Below are 16,939 nucleotides of genomic sequence, written 5' to 3' on the forward strand. Positions count from 1 at the left end.
AGGATGGAGGCAGACTCTTTTCAGTGGTTCCCAGTAACAGGACAAGGGGTAACGGGCACAAGCTGGAACATAGGAAGTTCTGATCAAATATGAGAAAAAACTTCTTTACTTTGAGGGTGGCAGAGCACTGGAACAGGCTGCCCAGGGAGGTTGTGGGGTCCGCTTCTCTGGACACTTTCAAGACCCGCCTGGATGCAGTCTGAGTGATGTGCTCTAGGCAGTCCTGCTTTAGCAGGGGAGTTGGACTAGATGATCTCTAGAGGTCCCTTCCAATCTGAAAATTCTGTGATTCCATGATGTGTGTAGATGAGAAGAGCTGCACAGACAATAATGTTTGCAAGACTTCAAGAAGTCAAATTGGAACTAAATTTCTGCAAGGTGGGTAGATGAGGCCAGGAAAAGGCATACTTCACATTGACCTTACTTTTGCTTTCTTGGGGGAAAAAAAAATTGTAAATATTCCTTTCTTTTATTTTTCTAAATTAAAAGTTGCTTAGAGCTACACTGCTGAGCAACATTCTCCTGTGTGCTGCCCTGATGTTAATCTGGAGGAACTACAGTTAAACTGGTGGAGTTATTCTGGCCTCCTGCCAAGGGGAGAGTTTGGCCCCAGAAAGCATAATTTCATCCGAGCAGTCAAGTAAGCACAGTATGAAGGCATGTTGTGAAAAGTGTGCTCACTGAACTCACCACTCAGTAAGTTTTTTATTCTCAAGGGTATGACTTCAAGGTGGGAGTCAGTGCTGTGGATTATGCAAATGATGGGGTTAGGATCTAGGAACTGTGGTTGGGCAAGTGCCGTATGGTGATGATGGCTGAGGCCCACAGGTCTGCTGGACCTGATTTTCTGCAGGCATTGAGAAAGCTGCCCACTGCATGAGCAGAAACAATGTGAGTGCTAGGCTGGCAGCTGTCCACAGAGAAACCAAGGCAGAGAAAGACCTTCATAAATGCTGCCGACAGCAGCACCAAACCTGCTAAACAGTGGCTTATTTGTACCACTGCAGAAGAAGGGGTTATGCAGCATTCCTCTGATTTTTGTAGCATTTTGGGCTGAGGATCCACTTCTCTGCTGAGGCATGAGTGAAACTTCAAGCAGCAGGAACATCACTGGGTTGGGCCTTTAGTCCACAGCAGATTCACAGGCCTTGCATGATGAATGTGGAAAGATGAAGAGTATTATCCACATGCAATAATAAAAGTGTATCATCCATGGAAATCTTTTAAAAAATTTATTAGTTTGGGTAATAGGTGTCAGATAATGAAAACATATTAATATAGTATTTACATACTTCCATCTCTTTAAAAAAATGTAGTTGTACTTTGATAATCCTATAACAAAAATGCAGTGAATAAAGGAGATAAGACCAGAGTATCTTACATTTAGGTTATATGTACAGAATATCCTACCATTATATTATGTCCAATATAGTATTAATTATATGATTAACACAATTACACTTATACCATAATGTCATGTCAGACATAAAAGGTGCCCATCTCATGTTCTTAACAGAGCATTGTGGTGTTAAGTTGAACTTCCCTGCAAGACAAGAGAAGGTGAAATTACGTTATTTCTACCTTATTTTCCTAAGCGTCTTGGAGAAGTTTTCCCTTGATACCCCCTTTGAATTGTCTTCTCTTCTAATCACCTTTCTTCTTGTAGTCTCTCTGACTGAAACCTTGGTAGGTGTCTCCAGCTTCCTGGTATCAACTTTTTCTTTTATTAGACAACGAGTTAAAACTATTGCAATTCTAGGTTACTTTTGGTCTCTATGCCTGGTCTGTTTTAGGGCCGTGCCAAATATCACTGATGGATTTAGCCACTAACTTTCTGTTAAGCTATTTCATATAGAGCTCAATAGAACCCCAATTGAACTTCCCACAGTTGCTCCTCCAGCTCTGGTGTCACCCCATCCACTTCAGGTCTCTCTCAGTAAGGGAAGGTGCTGATACAATGAGCACAGATATAAAGATACTGTATCTGCTGTGTATCTGCTGTGTGGTGCGGTCCACACGCTGGAGGGAAGGGATGCCATCTAGAGGGACCTGGACAGACTTGAGAGGTGTGCCTGTGCAAACCTCATGAAATTCAACAAGGCCAAGTGCAAGGTCCTGCATCTGGGTTGGGGCAGTCCCAAGCACACGTACAGGCTGGGTGGAGAATGGATTGAGAGCAGCCCTGAGGAGAAGGACTTGGGGGTGTTGGTTGATGAAAAGCTCAACATGATCCATCAATGCGCGCTTGCAGCCCAGAAAGCCACCCACATCCTGGGCTGCATGAAAAGCAGAGTGGCCAGCAGGTTGAAGGATGTGATTCTCTATTCCTCCCTGGTGAGAACTCGCCTGGAGTATTGTATCCAGCTCTGGGGCCCCCAACATAAGAATGGACCTGCTGGAGTGAGTCCAGAGGAGGGCCATAAAGATGATCACAGGGCTGGAGCACCTCTGCTATGAAGACAGGCTGAGAGAGTTGGGGTTGTTGAGCCTGGAGAAGGAAAGGCTCCGGGGAGACCTTATAGCAGCCTCCCAGTACTTATAGGGGGCCTACAGGAAAGATGGGGAGGAACTCTTTATCAGGGAGTGCAGCGATAGGATGAGAGGTAATGGTTTTAAACTGAAAGAGGGGAGATGTAGATTGTGTATTAGGAAGAAATTCTTTGCTTTCAGGGTGGTAAGACACTGGAACAGGTTGCCCAGGGAAGTTGCAGATGCCCCATCCCTAGAAGTGTTCAAGGCCAGGCTGGATGGGGCTTTGAGCAGCCTGGTCTAGTGGGAGGTGTCCCTGCCCATGGCAGGGGGTTGGAACTAGATGATCTTTAAGGTCCTTTCCAACTCTAACCATTCTGTGATTCTCATGGCCCCTGCCATGTATAACATCTCCTGGATATTGTTCTCAGTCAAGAAAGAGATCGCTAATCCTTGCTCGGCTTAACACTGAAGTGGCTCTAGTTTCTGGACACTGTAACTGTTAGCTTGATGTGCTTTCATTCACTGCATCCCTTTCTGCATTATCTGTATCCAGGGTTACTGGGCGCTGCACTAAGTCTAGCACCATGGCTTTAACTATTCCCCCAAACGGCAATAAAAATGAAACAATACAGCCAATACTTTAATGTTTGTTTCTTACTAAATCCATGAAAACATGGTTCTTACCAGCACTGGAAATTTTCCCAACAGCCTTCCTCATAAAAAGCAATATTTAGTTGACTAACAATGTCAGCATTTTAAAAACGCTTTTCAAATGTGAGAAAGTAGAACGTATTTTCCCATCAGTACAATTAATTTCAAGGTGCCCAGAGATGACCTCTGTATGCATGAAGCAGGGTTATGAATAGACACCTAAGGAAAAGGGAAATCCATGCATTTATTGATCAGAATAGAAAAACAAGTACTCTTCTCCAGTGGGCCAAAAAAGGCTTGAGAGGCAGACAAAGCAAATAATTCCACTCATTCCTTCAAGACAAAATATAGATCAGTGCAGACATTGTGCTGAACATGAAGTTCTCCAGAAATATTTCAGGTTGATGGTTTTGCAACATTCTCTCCAGTACAGACTCCCCAATGCTCATTGACCTAATGTTTTAGACTGATACTGTGAATTATTGATCTTTGCAAATTTTATTCTCCGTAAGATGCTGCACTAAATTTCTAGGATCTTCCACAGCCCAGATTTTGGCCATTTATTTCTTTCAGCCTTCAAAAAGAAAGGATAACAGCTCTGAGAAGCTGTACTGTAACAGCCTCAACATACACACCCACAAAGACTTTTCGATGCGACAGCTGAAATCACTGAACTGTGCTGTATCCATCCATTTGTAGAATCTATCCCAAGACATAGAGACAGCTCAAGAAATGGGGATGCATGTTGAGGACAAGGCATAATAGACAAGGCCACTTAGGAACCCCACTTGTAATAGATCTCCCAAAAAATAATGAAACCATCTCTGCGGCAATAAGAATATATATGTCATAGAAGGAAAAGAGGAAGTTTATTTTACAGAGAGATGTAAGCCCTAGCCTTTCAAAGATTTTCATCTGGAGAAAATCTTGACAAAGTCATCCTGAAAGGCCACACCAAAACTAAAAGTAAAATCCAGTTCTCACAATACCCATGCCAACACTGTATCTCCCGTGTTTTACATCCTCTTATGCATTTTTAGCAGATGGCTTCTGACTATTATCTCGCTGATAACCGGGTACTTGAAAACTCAGTAGAGAGAGGGTGGTCAGGGAATCACTGCTCCAAACCTATTAGGAGAGTGTCTGTACTGAGAGTAAGAGAGCTTGTTAAAAGATCTGAAAGTGATGACAAAGTTGATGCCTTACTTGAGTCAATTCTGGAAGAAAGAATCCTCCCTTGGCAATTACTTTCTTCTTGCTATTTTCAAGCACAGCAGTTCTCAATTGGTCTTTGAAAACCCTTCACAAAAAGTTTTCAGCTCGCAGTTCAATTGTCACTTCAGTTGTCACTTTTGCAACAGTACAAGAATGAGTGTCTTCTGAATATGATAATGTGTATTTATATCGTAGAATCATAGAATCATAGAACACCAGGTTGGCAGGGACCTCAAGGATCATGTGGTCCAACCTTTCTTGGTAAAAGCCTAATCCCAGCAGCCTGTCCATCTGAATCTTAAAAGTGTCCAATAGTTGTGAATCCACCACTTCCCTGGGGAGATTATTCCAATGGTTGATATTCTCATTGTGAAAAAATTTCCTCTTGTGTCCAATCATAATCTCCCCAAGAGTAACTTGCACCCATTACCCCTTGTCTTTTCCATGTGACTCCTAGTAAAAAGGGAGTCTCCATGTTCTTTGTAGCCACCCTTTAAATACTGGAACATGGTGGTAAGATCTCCCCTAAGACTCCTTTTCTCAAGGCTAAATAAACCCAGTTCTCTCAGCCTTTCCCCATGTGTCAGGCTTCTCAGTGTTTTGATCATCTTGGTGGCCCTTCTCTGGACCCTCTCCAGCTTGTCCACATTTTTTTTTGCATAGCGAGGACCAAAACTGAACACAGTGTCCCACGTGTGGCCTGACAAGTGCTGAGTAGAGTGGTATAATGACTTCTTTATCTCTGCTGGTGAAGCCCTTGTTGATGCAGCCCAGCATCCTTTGGCTTGCTTTGCCGCAGCAGCACACTGTTCACTCGTATGGAACTTGTTGATCACCAGGACCCCCAGGTCCCTTTCCACAGAGCTCCTCCCCAGCCGGGTAGATCCCAGCCTGTGCTGCAGTCCTGGATTATGTTATCCCAGGTGCAAGACCTTACACTTGTCCTTGTTGAACTCCGTAAGGTTCTTGTTAGCCCTCTCTTTCTGCCTATCCAGGTCTTCCTGCAGGGTGGCTCTTCCTTGTCAAGTGTCCACTTTCCCACTGAGTTTGGTATCATCAGCAAACTTCTTGGTCCCATCATGAAGACATTAAACAGCATTGGGCAGTATCAGTGCCTGGGGGACCCCACTTCTGACAGGTTGCCAGTTTGAAAAGGAGCTATTTACCACCACCCTCTGGGTGCAGCCTGTCAGCCACTTCCCTACCACTGCGCAGACGACTTGTCTAGACTGTAACACATCAGATTCTCTAGGAGGAGGCTGTGGGGAACTGTATCGAAAGCCTTGGAGAAATCCAGGTAGAGAACGTCTACTGCTCACAGCTCACCAACCAAACAGGCTACTTTGTTGTAGAAGGCAATCAGGTTTGTCAAACTCGATTTGCCCTTGGTGAATCTGTGCTGGCTTTTCCCAATCCCATGCTTCATTTGACTTGTGATAGCCCCCAGGAGGATTTGTTCCATAACTTTCCCAGGGACTGAAGTAAGACTGATTGGCCTATAATTTCCTGGATCCTCCTTCAAGCCCTTCTTGTAGATGGGGGTGACATTAGCCTTCTTCCAGTCTTCTGGGACATCCCCTGATCTCCACAACTTCTCAAAGATTATGATGAATGGCCTTGCAACGACGTCAGCCAGCTCTCTTAACACCCTCGGGTGGATAACATCAGGGACCTTTGATTTGTAGAGGTCAAGCTCCTGTAATAGTTCACATGCCAACTCTTCCTTCACTGATGGAAAATGTCTGTGTTTGCGTCAACCTGGATTTTTGTTCCCAAGGCCTGTGGCACAACAGTGCTGGTAAAGACAGAAGTGAAGAAAGTGTTGAGAACCTCTGCCTTTTCAGCATTGTTTGTGACTAATTCACCTCTTCCTTCAGTCCTTCAGTTTAAAGCTCACCTCACCAAGTTGGACAGCCTCCTGCCAAAGATTCCTTTGCCTCTTCTAGACAGGTGGATCCCATCCCTCCCTAGCAGGCTGTAGTCGTTGAAGAATGTCCCATTGTCATAAAAGCCAAAATATAGCCCATATATATATGATGTTAAAATTATAGCGAACGTCACTGTAACTACTGTTTCTATCACTGCTACTAAGAAAGTGCGTTAAAATTCATTGATCAAAAAAGCCATGTCTACCTATAGCCAGTGCTATATAGGCCAGCTGTCAAAAATCACTACCCTTGAAATCCAGCTTTGCTGATGGGGAGGCAGACAGCAATGCTGTTTCCAGAAGAGCTCCTGTCACCTGCGTAGGCCCTTCCCCCCCACCCCACCCACCCCCTCCCCAAAGTTATTTTAATAGAGCTAGCATTTTTTATGTGACTTTCCTGTGACAAATGTCAAATAGCATGATAGTAACATCTTAATAGTTTTGTATCAGCTAAGCAAGGGAGTTATGGGCAGAACTTGTGGCCATTACACACAAAATCCAGAATATGGCTAAAATTCTATATTTTCCTGCACTAGCTTTAGCTGTTTCTATCAGTCATTAATGGATTCTCCATAGAGTCTTTCTGATTGTTTTCTCTGTTTGTCATCTAGCTTTATCTTAAGATATTAGCAATACCGACCTTGTGTAATGCTTTAATCAGCAGGCCTTGTGGTCCTTTGCTGGGAGATCAATGTCATTTGCTCTGAGAAATGGAGGCATTCCAGGAGTGAGGCAGTTGCACACCAGATGATGAAGACAACAATTCAGTATTTTGGTTTAATAAAATTGACACCGTCCTTTCTGTCCGTTGGAATGAGACAGAGTTTCTGCGTGGAAAATATAAAAGATAACCTATGATTAAAGGTAGAACACATGCATGCAGGAGGGCCACGTTCATGTTGATCAAACAGCACTTGATTCTGACATTCCCTCATGTTTTAGTGCTTGATTTTGTTGTCCTAATAGTGTTATTTCTGGATATTTTCTTTAATCAAAAGTTCTACATACATACTGTGTTTTTTTTTTCCTAGTTTAAATCCACTCAATTGAATTATAACAGCATAAAACTGGAGCAATGGGCCTAGAGTGTATAAACAAATCTTTGTTTTGATGTTAGTGAGTGGTAAAACAGCACTTAGAGAAAGTTTCAAAATATCATTTGGTTATTAGTGCAAAGTACCACTGATAACTAACTAGAGACTTCTGAACATTTTCATAGTATGAAGTATCTCTTGATAGAAACTTCAGTTCAGGAAAATGTTACAGTATGTTCTTAAGTTCCACAGAAGACAAAGCACATCCTTTTCTGAACCAGGGCCAGAGACTGTCTCATTCCCTTTTGCCCTGCCATTCACAATCACATAATGTCTCTGTACCAACTCAAAAAATTGTATACACAGAAAAATGTGTGTGTTCCATTACAGGCAGTTATGGATAAGTGGTTCTGTCCGTCCTGAAATAGATTAATCATCCTGTCTACATTTGTTCTTCGTTTCATCTGCTTCTCCCATCTGTTCTCTTCCTCTCTTCCAGCTCCCTCTGTTTTAGCAGAGTTTCTCAGTTCAGCTGAGATCAGATGTTGGCCCAGCATGTGTTTGCAAACTTTATTGTATGTGTCGTAAGATGGTTTTGTTCAGGGGTTCATTTTTTTCTTTTTAAATCTCTTTCTCTAAAAATGGATGCAAGTCCCAGGCCTTATGGTCTTCCTTTCGTGGGAAGTCATAACATTTACCCCTGTGGGTGGTCAAGTGAGGAAGGCAGTTTTAACAGAAACCTGACTGGCGGAGCCTCTCTGAGCTCAATAATCCATTCAGCTTCCAGTTTTATGGGCAAGACATGGTCAATAGCCAGCCATGTTTAGGGAGCAGGGTGTGGGCTCTTTGTGAGGCATAAGGCTTGGAGGCCTTATGCCCCTCTCAGCTCCTATTCTAGCGCTCCATCCCAGAGTGAACTTTGCACCACATCAAGTGCTTTGTATATACTGTTGAGAGTATGGCCAGATGTGGCAGTTTTATTTGTTTTACTTAGGTATACATACCCTATTCATGTAGCTCCAAATACAAACACTCACCAAAGTAGATTAAATAGACTAATGCCATCCATAATGGAACAAAGCTTCTAAGTCAGTGTTTTCATGTCATTTCTAATTCAAACATTTCTGTGTGGCTTAACCCATACAATAAGCAACCCGTTTGCATCTTTTCTTCATCTGCTATGAGGGCATCTTCAATATAAAGAAAAATGTAGCAGACCAAATATGTCATGATTCAATTGGAACATCATTTGAAGTTTCTGAAGGGTCATGCGTTTCTGCCCTGCTTGACTGTTCTTGCTAAACAAACCCTAGTTTTCTGCACATGCATGACATTTGAGAAGTGTTGGAGGTTTGTAGAACAACTTGATGCATTCCAGAACTAAACACACTTGTAACAGCCGTATGCAAAGTCATAACTCTTACCGGTGCATTTGGAAAGCAGAACATTTTCTAGTGCAACTGAAGAATCCAATTCTGCTCTTCAAACTGCTGCTGAAAAGTGAGAGTAACTCCACTTGAAATCAGCAAAATTGTTACACTGTAATGTAATGTAAATGTAATGTAAAAATCAGACATCAGCTTCTAGACATAACTTTTTTCAGTTTTTACAGTAAAACCATGAAAAAAAACCTTGAAGGCTGCAACCCTTTGGTTTCTTGTCTGATCCCGATGACCCTCCCTTCAGCCAGTTGGCTCTCAGTTCATCCATCCTCTTGCAGCACCCAGTACTGGTTTCATTCTGTCATTAGATTCATTACTCTCTTCATTATCCCATACTGTCCAGCACATATCCCTTCTGAATTTGCTTCAGTGGGTTTCCTCTTCCATGCTATAGGTTACTGAAAGTCACAGTATTAACAGAGAGAGAAAGAAGCTCCTTGCTTTAAGTTCCTATACATGGTCTAGAATAATTTGGAGTTGCCATTACTGTCCTGACCCTAGTAACCCTAGTCTGGCTTGGCAGCACAGCCCAGCTAGTAATCACCGGGAGCTGGGAGCAGTCTGACCACGCTCTGTGGGGCAAGAGCCCTCAGAGATCACATCTACTAGAAAATCAAGGGTTTAACTAAGTATGTGTGAAATGCATTTTTTAAAAAGGCTTTCGCAAAGACAGCAAAAAGGACTCCTGGCAGGAGTACCCCTTCCCCTGCTAAATTTTATATATGTTTTAAAGCATTAAACAAATTGCATACAAGAAATGGTCTCAATTTTTTTTATATGTGGGCAAAACTTATTTTCCCCTAACTTTCTTCTCAGAAACAACTGTACCATGACTCTTGAAATTTAAAAACAGATGAATAACAACAGCCTGGAGCGAACACCAGGCATGGAAAATTTCAACTGAACTTGTAAAAGTTTAGCTAAGTTATAACAGTGTCTTATAACATGAAATGTCAAAAAGTCTCTTAATAACAATAGAATAACGGTGAACCAAATCCAGTATTTCTATGGAGGATTGATTAGGGAGTGAATAACATCACGGGAGGAATAAATGGAAATAAATGAATGGTGGGTAGTAATAGGTAGCACACACAAGCTATAGGAGTTTTAGAAAATCTAGAAAGCACTTCAGAGTCTGCTTTTCTTCATATATTCTTTTCTAATCACAAGAAATATTAGTGGCAGATTTAATAACTTTTAACCTCATCTTTCCTACAGTAAGAAAAAATATAAAACACACTGGAATATTATAAAGTGATGATAAAGTGAGGAATGCTTTCAAACATCTAACTCTTTTAATGGTAAGGAATAATATCTTGGGTGATCTTTTGACTTTGTCATTCCAGTCTGATATTTTTGTAAACCAGGCTAATGTATGGCAGTTAACTCTGTGGCAGCAACTCCCATTGCAGTTGTATAAGTCCCATTCCTCCCATCCATGGCACAGAAAACTCTCCATTGCAGGAAACAAAATTATCTGTAAATCAGCCTTTCCGATGCATCGTAGTGTATGGTTTTTTAGATATGGATGACACTACCAGTATACGTCTGGGTCTCTCTTGTGCTTGGTTTTCCCATCTATTTCACCTACAGTGGATGCATCCTCTTTTCTGTTTCTGAAACGTGAAGAACAGATTCCCTTTCTTTTCTCTCCAGAAGGGGTTTTACATCAGAGCAAAAAATAACTAGTAATTCACAAAGATGAACAGGCTCTACCCGAAGTTCTTTGTCTAGCAGTTTACAGGTAGTTTTTCCTTCTGAGGATCAAAGTGTGTTAGCAACAAAGATGGGGTAACCATTTACTGTCATGGTCTATATTCTATCCACACTGTGGCTTATGAAAGGTCATCAGTCCCTGGGCTGTCAATCCAGAACCTACCAAAACCACTGAATTTCCTTGTTTCTTGGGACCTGCTCTTGTCTAGGATTCAGGAGTAATTTTTTACACAGATTCTTGGTCCCTCTTGTTATCTTCCTGCAGTGCAGATGATTCATATGGATGTGCATCCATACGAATGAGACACTTTGGCCTTCTCATTAGACAGTTCTTGGGTAGAATAGAATAACCTGGGACAGCTGTACACATTCTCTCTCACCTATTCTTGGAAGAGCTGTTTGTGTGTTTAGGAGAGTATCAGCTCAGGCTGGTCCCTTCTAACCAGTCTGTTCTGTCAGCCAAATTTGCTCCTTTATCCTATGCTATGGGTTTCCCCCCAGATCCTAGAGATTTATTTGAATAGACCAAAAAAAGAAGCAGTAACTCAAGACTCTGTGCAAGCAGCTGTAAATCCAGCTGGACCTCAGAATAGAATCTGGTGCAACTTTCAGCATTTTCAGCAGTAATGAGTTAGAACATACAACAAGAGAAAAAAATTATATTTTCTTCTGTTGAAACAGAAAGGAGTAAGTCCCAGTCCACACAGGGTACAGTCCTTTAGGCAACATTGCCTGTCTGAAAGTCTTTATGAAAGCTGGAGTTTTGTGGTATGCCAAATGCAGAACATTCTGACAAAAGAGTAGAAAAACATATTCCAAAGAAAAGTACGTAGTTATATTTAATTCCCTGAGAATATTTCTCTTGGTTTGGGCTTAATTTGTCCTCCAGTATACTTTTCCCCAAAAGGCTTAATTTAATTTCATACTGTGTCTTTAACATGAAACAGTGGAATGCATCATAATATTTTCCCACTTGCCAAGATTTGATTTTCCAAATATGCACATTTATTGAATGAGGTAAAACCAGATTGCTTTCTAGTTGGGCAGCGGACGTGGCAGATATGTCTTTAGAAACTCGCTGGTAAACGGTTCAGACCAGCTTGGGGGAGAGACGATGATCGTCTAAGGAGTATTTATCAACAGAGAGAACTTTCAAAAAATTGGGTTAGTTTTCACTAGGTTGATACGCTACTGACCTTGCCAGACATGACACAATACATTTCAACCGGTCTTGCAGCCAAGACATGTTAATTATCTGCTGATTTATTCATATGATCTTTTTTTTTTTTACAGTTGGACATGTTCTCACAAAAGTACTGCATATCAGTCAGTGTTGTTTTTTTTCCACCCTCAACTGGAAAGCTGCATCTTCTGTGAAATATTTTAGTGTCATTTTCAACCTGACGTAATTCTGATGGCAGAGGGACTGTGTCCTTTTTATTGTGTTTTGTGTTATATAACACAAAAAAATTTCAAGGAGCATCAGGTGACCTACATAGTAATGGCTGTACACAGTCATTATTAGTGATCACTACCATTTCAGGAGCTGATATCCCCAAAGATTAGGCTCTATTTTACCCAAGGTAAAAAGTCAGGGGAAAGGACTGTGGCCATTACTTTAAAAAAAAACAACCAACAGTAAATTTATTATAAGCAAAAGTTATCATCTTGCTTTCTCACATTCGTTGGTCAAATTATTAATCTTTGTGCTTGTTTCTGCCTAAGGAAAAAATGGCTTCTTGCGCTACAGTTTGTATACGCTCCTTCTCTTTCACATCCTTTTGAAGCCCAAGGCCTTGCTTTTGGTTTCACTTACATTTGGCTATTACTCTAGCAGGCTAATTTATGGAAATATACATCGGCTGTTAATGGGTGACATTCGCCTCTGTGTACCAGGAACAGCAAGCAGCCATTAATACAGGATAACTTGTTATTTAACCCAGATTTACAGCTGCATATTGTCAGTGGACTTCCCCTCTCAGCCTGGTTGTGCTGCAGCAGTGTTTTTCAAAGTGAAGGTCATGGTCCCCTTGAGGGCTGTGGAAAGGATCAAAGAGCTGGTTGGAAGTTGCAGGAGAAGTGGTGTTAATCACTAGCAGCCCCAGCTGCGGTTCCACTGGTTTTGCTTTGACTGGGGCCGTGGTGCGAGCAGTCATCCCGTCCTTCCTCTCGGCTGTCGGCTCCTCTCCTGCACACCAGCCTCTGGGAGGCTCCAGTATGTGTCTGTGGAGCCACACCACCGTGAAGCAGATCAAGGGGTCGACCTGGCTGATGAAATGCTCTGCCAAGCAAACACGCGCTCTGTCACAGTCAGATCTGTTTCCAAGCCCAGTGCTCCATGCAGCCACTAAATACGAAAGTGTCTGTTGGCTTCGTGCAGGCTGCAGCACAGGGTAAGAACAAGAAGCTCTGCGGAGGGGAGCGCGCAAGCTGTTGACACCAGTTTAAGCAACATAGCCACCAACTGGGAGCAGGTAGTGTGAGATCATTCAGTGTGGGGGAAAGAGGAGGCTCTAACTACTTGCTGCAGTTTTTAGACTAGCCAGGAAACTACTAATTGACTTAATTGCAGGCAGTTTGCCTGCATGGAAGATGTAAGCGTTTAACTAATACAACATATACGAGCAGCCGTCCTGGGTCAGACCAATGCTCTTATTAGCACTGTGTCCTGCCTCCAGCAGGAGCCAGGAAGTGTACAAAGAAAGCAGGCATACATAGTACTTTCCCCAAATACCATCCCTGCTGCCAGCCACTTGCAGCCCAGGGACTTTCTGAGCTACATATGGTTCAATTTGGCAATCCTCAGTGGATTTCTCTTCTCTTCTATGAATTTCTCTTTCCCCTTGCACCCATGTAAAATGTTACTCTCTGCAATGTCCCTTCATGTAGTAATTGCAGCAAGTCCTTGAGTCTCTGCCCTGGAGAAAATGAGCTGCAGCTCACTCATGGAGTCACACCAAGACAGATGAGGCAAAAGGAGTAGATGTGATCGCAACAGTTCCAAAAGGTTAAACAAAATTCTTTTTATTCAAAAGAAGTAACCCGATCAATGTGTACATGAGTAGCCTTTTCAAGAACTTAAGGGACTGGATCTTTTAGCTGGTGAGCATGGGTTTATCTTTACAGACTTCAACAGCGCCAAATTGCAATTGAACTTAGCTTTGTAAGTGGCCATCTGCTGGATTGTAACAACATCTGCTTTTGCTACTGGGGGTGTTCTGGGGGAGGGAACTGAACAGCAATGAATAGTAATTCGCTCCATGCATAATCGTCACAAAATCAGAATACGGATAGTTTAGATTGGCATACGATGAGTCTTTTCTTAGCTGAACAGTGGCAGAGCTCTCTGGTCATTGATCAAATATTTCAATATCCAGAATTCAGTCTTTGATTTTTGCTCGTTGGATCAAAACCCTGCCAACTTAATTTCTGCCAAGGATCCATCAAACTTTCGTGCTGACCACGTGTTGAAAACAAGCTGTACAAATTCTTTGCGTGGATGCATTTGTCTCTTTCTAACAATGACTATTACCTGGATAGGTATACAGTACAAGCATAGCACCTGTCCCATTTAGCTTCCAGTTTCTGTAGGTTGTTGAGTTACCAGATATTAGTTGAGATACATCTTCAGCAGAATGTGTACGAGCTTTTCTTTTGGTAAATTCACATCACAGCCTCCATTCCTATCTCACAGTAGCAAAAACGTGCCCTTCAGAGGCTCATTTATTTTCTCTTACAGTGTGTGTCGAAGACTATGAAAAATAGCAGTAACCTTCATGTCACCCTTCAGGACAGAAGCTGGGAAAGCTCAGAAATACAAAGCTGATGATTTCTAAGTGTATCTGAGCTGTGTCATGGTAGATGTGTGTGTACAATGAGTACCAGAGAGGAAACATATACCGTAAAATGCATGTTAGAAGGTGGAGTGGGTTAGCCCCGGTGGCCAGCTCAGCGCCACCCAGACACTCACTCGCTCCTCCCTGGCGGGATGAGGGAGAGAATTGGGAGGGCAACAGTGAGAAAATTTGTGGGTTGAGATAAAGACAGTTTAATAATAAAGACAGTTGTGTGTGCAAGCAAAGCAAAATAAGGAATTCATTCACTATTTCCCATCACCAGGCAGGACTCAGCCTTCTCCAGGAAAGCAGGGCTCCATCACGCATAAGGGTTACTTGGGAAGTAAAACGCCATAACTCCAAACATTCCCCCTTCCTCCTTCTTCCCCCAGCTTTTGTTGCTGATCATGACATCATACAGTATGGGATATCCCTTCAGTCACGTGGGTTCAGCTGTCCCAGCCGTGTCCCCTCCCAAACTCTTGTGCGCTCTCAGCTGCCTCTCTGGTGGGGCAGCGTGAGAAACAGAAAAGGCATTGATGCTGCATAAGCACTGTTCAGCAATAGCTAAAACATTCCTATGTTCTCAACACTGTTCTCATCACGAATCCAAAACATAGCACCATAGGACTGCTATGAAGAAAATTAACTCTATCCCAGCCAAAACCAGTACAAAAAGTCTGTATTTTCTCTGTACACTGGTCTGGATTTGCACATCGCCACTTAGCAGTTGTAGCATTTGACCACTGGGAGGTCAGTACATATCCTAAACATTAAAAAGAAAATAAAACAAGAAATTCAGTTGTTAGTGTTCGGTAAAAGCCATGGAAGTATTAAGATGTTATCTTCACCACATATATTTTATGTAAGTTAACTAGTTGATTCCTTATTTTCACGAATACTTCCTGTCAGTATTCAGAGAAAGGCTCCTGGAGGGATTGATCCAGAGCACTGATGCTCTGAGTTGCTCTTGGAAGAGCTGCTCTGTCTGCTCTTATCAGAGGGAGAACCTAGGCAGGCCTTTGGTCTGCTATTTTAGTTGCGTAGAATTGGATGGCTTTTCCCCTCCCTTTTTAAGGGGTCTAAGCGACTGAAAATCAGAGAGATTCAGTCTCCATATTGACTTAAGCACTTTCAAAATAGTATGTGTGTTTCCAATATGATATATTTGAATTTAATCTACGTTGTACTTCTGTATTTAACGTTTCTGTAGTCTCTTCGTGTAATTAATATACAACACACTTCAGCAAGATACCTCAGAGTCCTGTAGTAGTGCTCTTCATCTTTGTAATGATAAGGCTGACAGTGCACTAGGGCACTGGATTAGAACTAAAGAGGTACAAGTTCTTTTTCTATCTCTGCTGCTAACCTACTGGGGAATACCTACTAGAGTGTATCTGTCCTCCCAGTGCTCACTTTGTCTTTCTTGTCCGTGGAATGGGATAAGAAGAGTGTAACCATAACCCTCCATGAAACGTGTTGATGCAAAATTGAGATAATAAATTTTACTATAAGACTTAGCATTGTGGACCATTTATGTAGGCGCTCTCTCATCAATCAGATCTAGGATAACTTCTCGGCTCAGTACCTACTCTGGCTGTATCCTGACTCCCAGGGATACACACTGTCACTCCTTGTTAGAAATGCAGAGAACTGTGGATGCGAGAGGATCAGAGCCAGGTCACCAGGCTGAGCAGTCAAGGTACCAGGACTGTGAAGAGTCCCACGGAATGTACCTGATACAGGTATTGACTGCTGCAAGTACGCATGCTAACTAAACGCATGCATACATACATGCACACACCGATTGTATACACATGTTAATACCTTGCTTCTCTTAGCTAGTTCAGTCCAGAGATCAAGATTCCTTTGTTTCCCCCCCTGCCTCTTTTAGGGGATGATAAAAAGGGATACAATTAAAGTCATCTTTTTCATTGTCAGCTGTAGTGGCACTCTGTTACTGCTGAAGTATAAGCATAGCTGTGGCACAGCAAACATGTTCGGGAAATATCTGACAGACGGTCTTTAGGATGGCAGTGCCTGAGGTCAACTTAAAGTCTTGCAGACATGAATGATGTAGCTATGGCATAGTTGCTGTGAGCAGCCCTTTGCCTGTTGGGTTGCGCAAAGAAAACGTAGCATCCGCTGCTGTAGCAAACAGCAGGTAATCTTTTTGGTAAGGATCGCATAATAGGATGAAGTTCTTATAACCTGTGGGGCCCTGTTCATTCATATTGTAGACTCTGAAGAGCAGGGCACTTGAGAGGGCACAAAGGTAACAAACCTTTTGGATGTTGAAAAATAATGTCTATGTACTGAAGGAAAATGTAATTTTGTACTTGTACTGTCCTTGGTCCTCTCAGTCTTGCTCAAGGACCACGTCTAACTTCTAAAACCGAAGAAATTTTCTTTTAATCATAGACTTTTTCTTTCAGTCATACCAACACAGGATATTTCCCATGTGTTCATTTACTCTAAACTGCATTGACCTGAGGTGTAAGACAGGCAATAAGCAGGTCTGAACTAATGGCAGATTTCCGATCCAGTATCTCACCAGAGCTAGACATGGAAGCTTCACAGCTCTCGATGAGATATTTTGATGGCACTCTGAAATCTCTAAGAACTTGAAGAAGGAGTTTATGAAAA

The sequence above is a fragment of the Larus michahellis genome, chromosome 1 (assembly GCF_964199755.1).
Source record: "Larus michahellis chromosome 1, bLarMic1.1, whole genome shotgun sequence".
Classification (NCBI taxonomy): Eukaryota; Metazoa; Chordata; class Aves; order Charadriiformes; family Laridae; genus Larus; species Larus michahellis.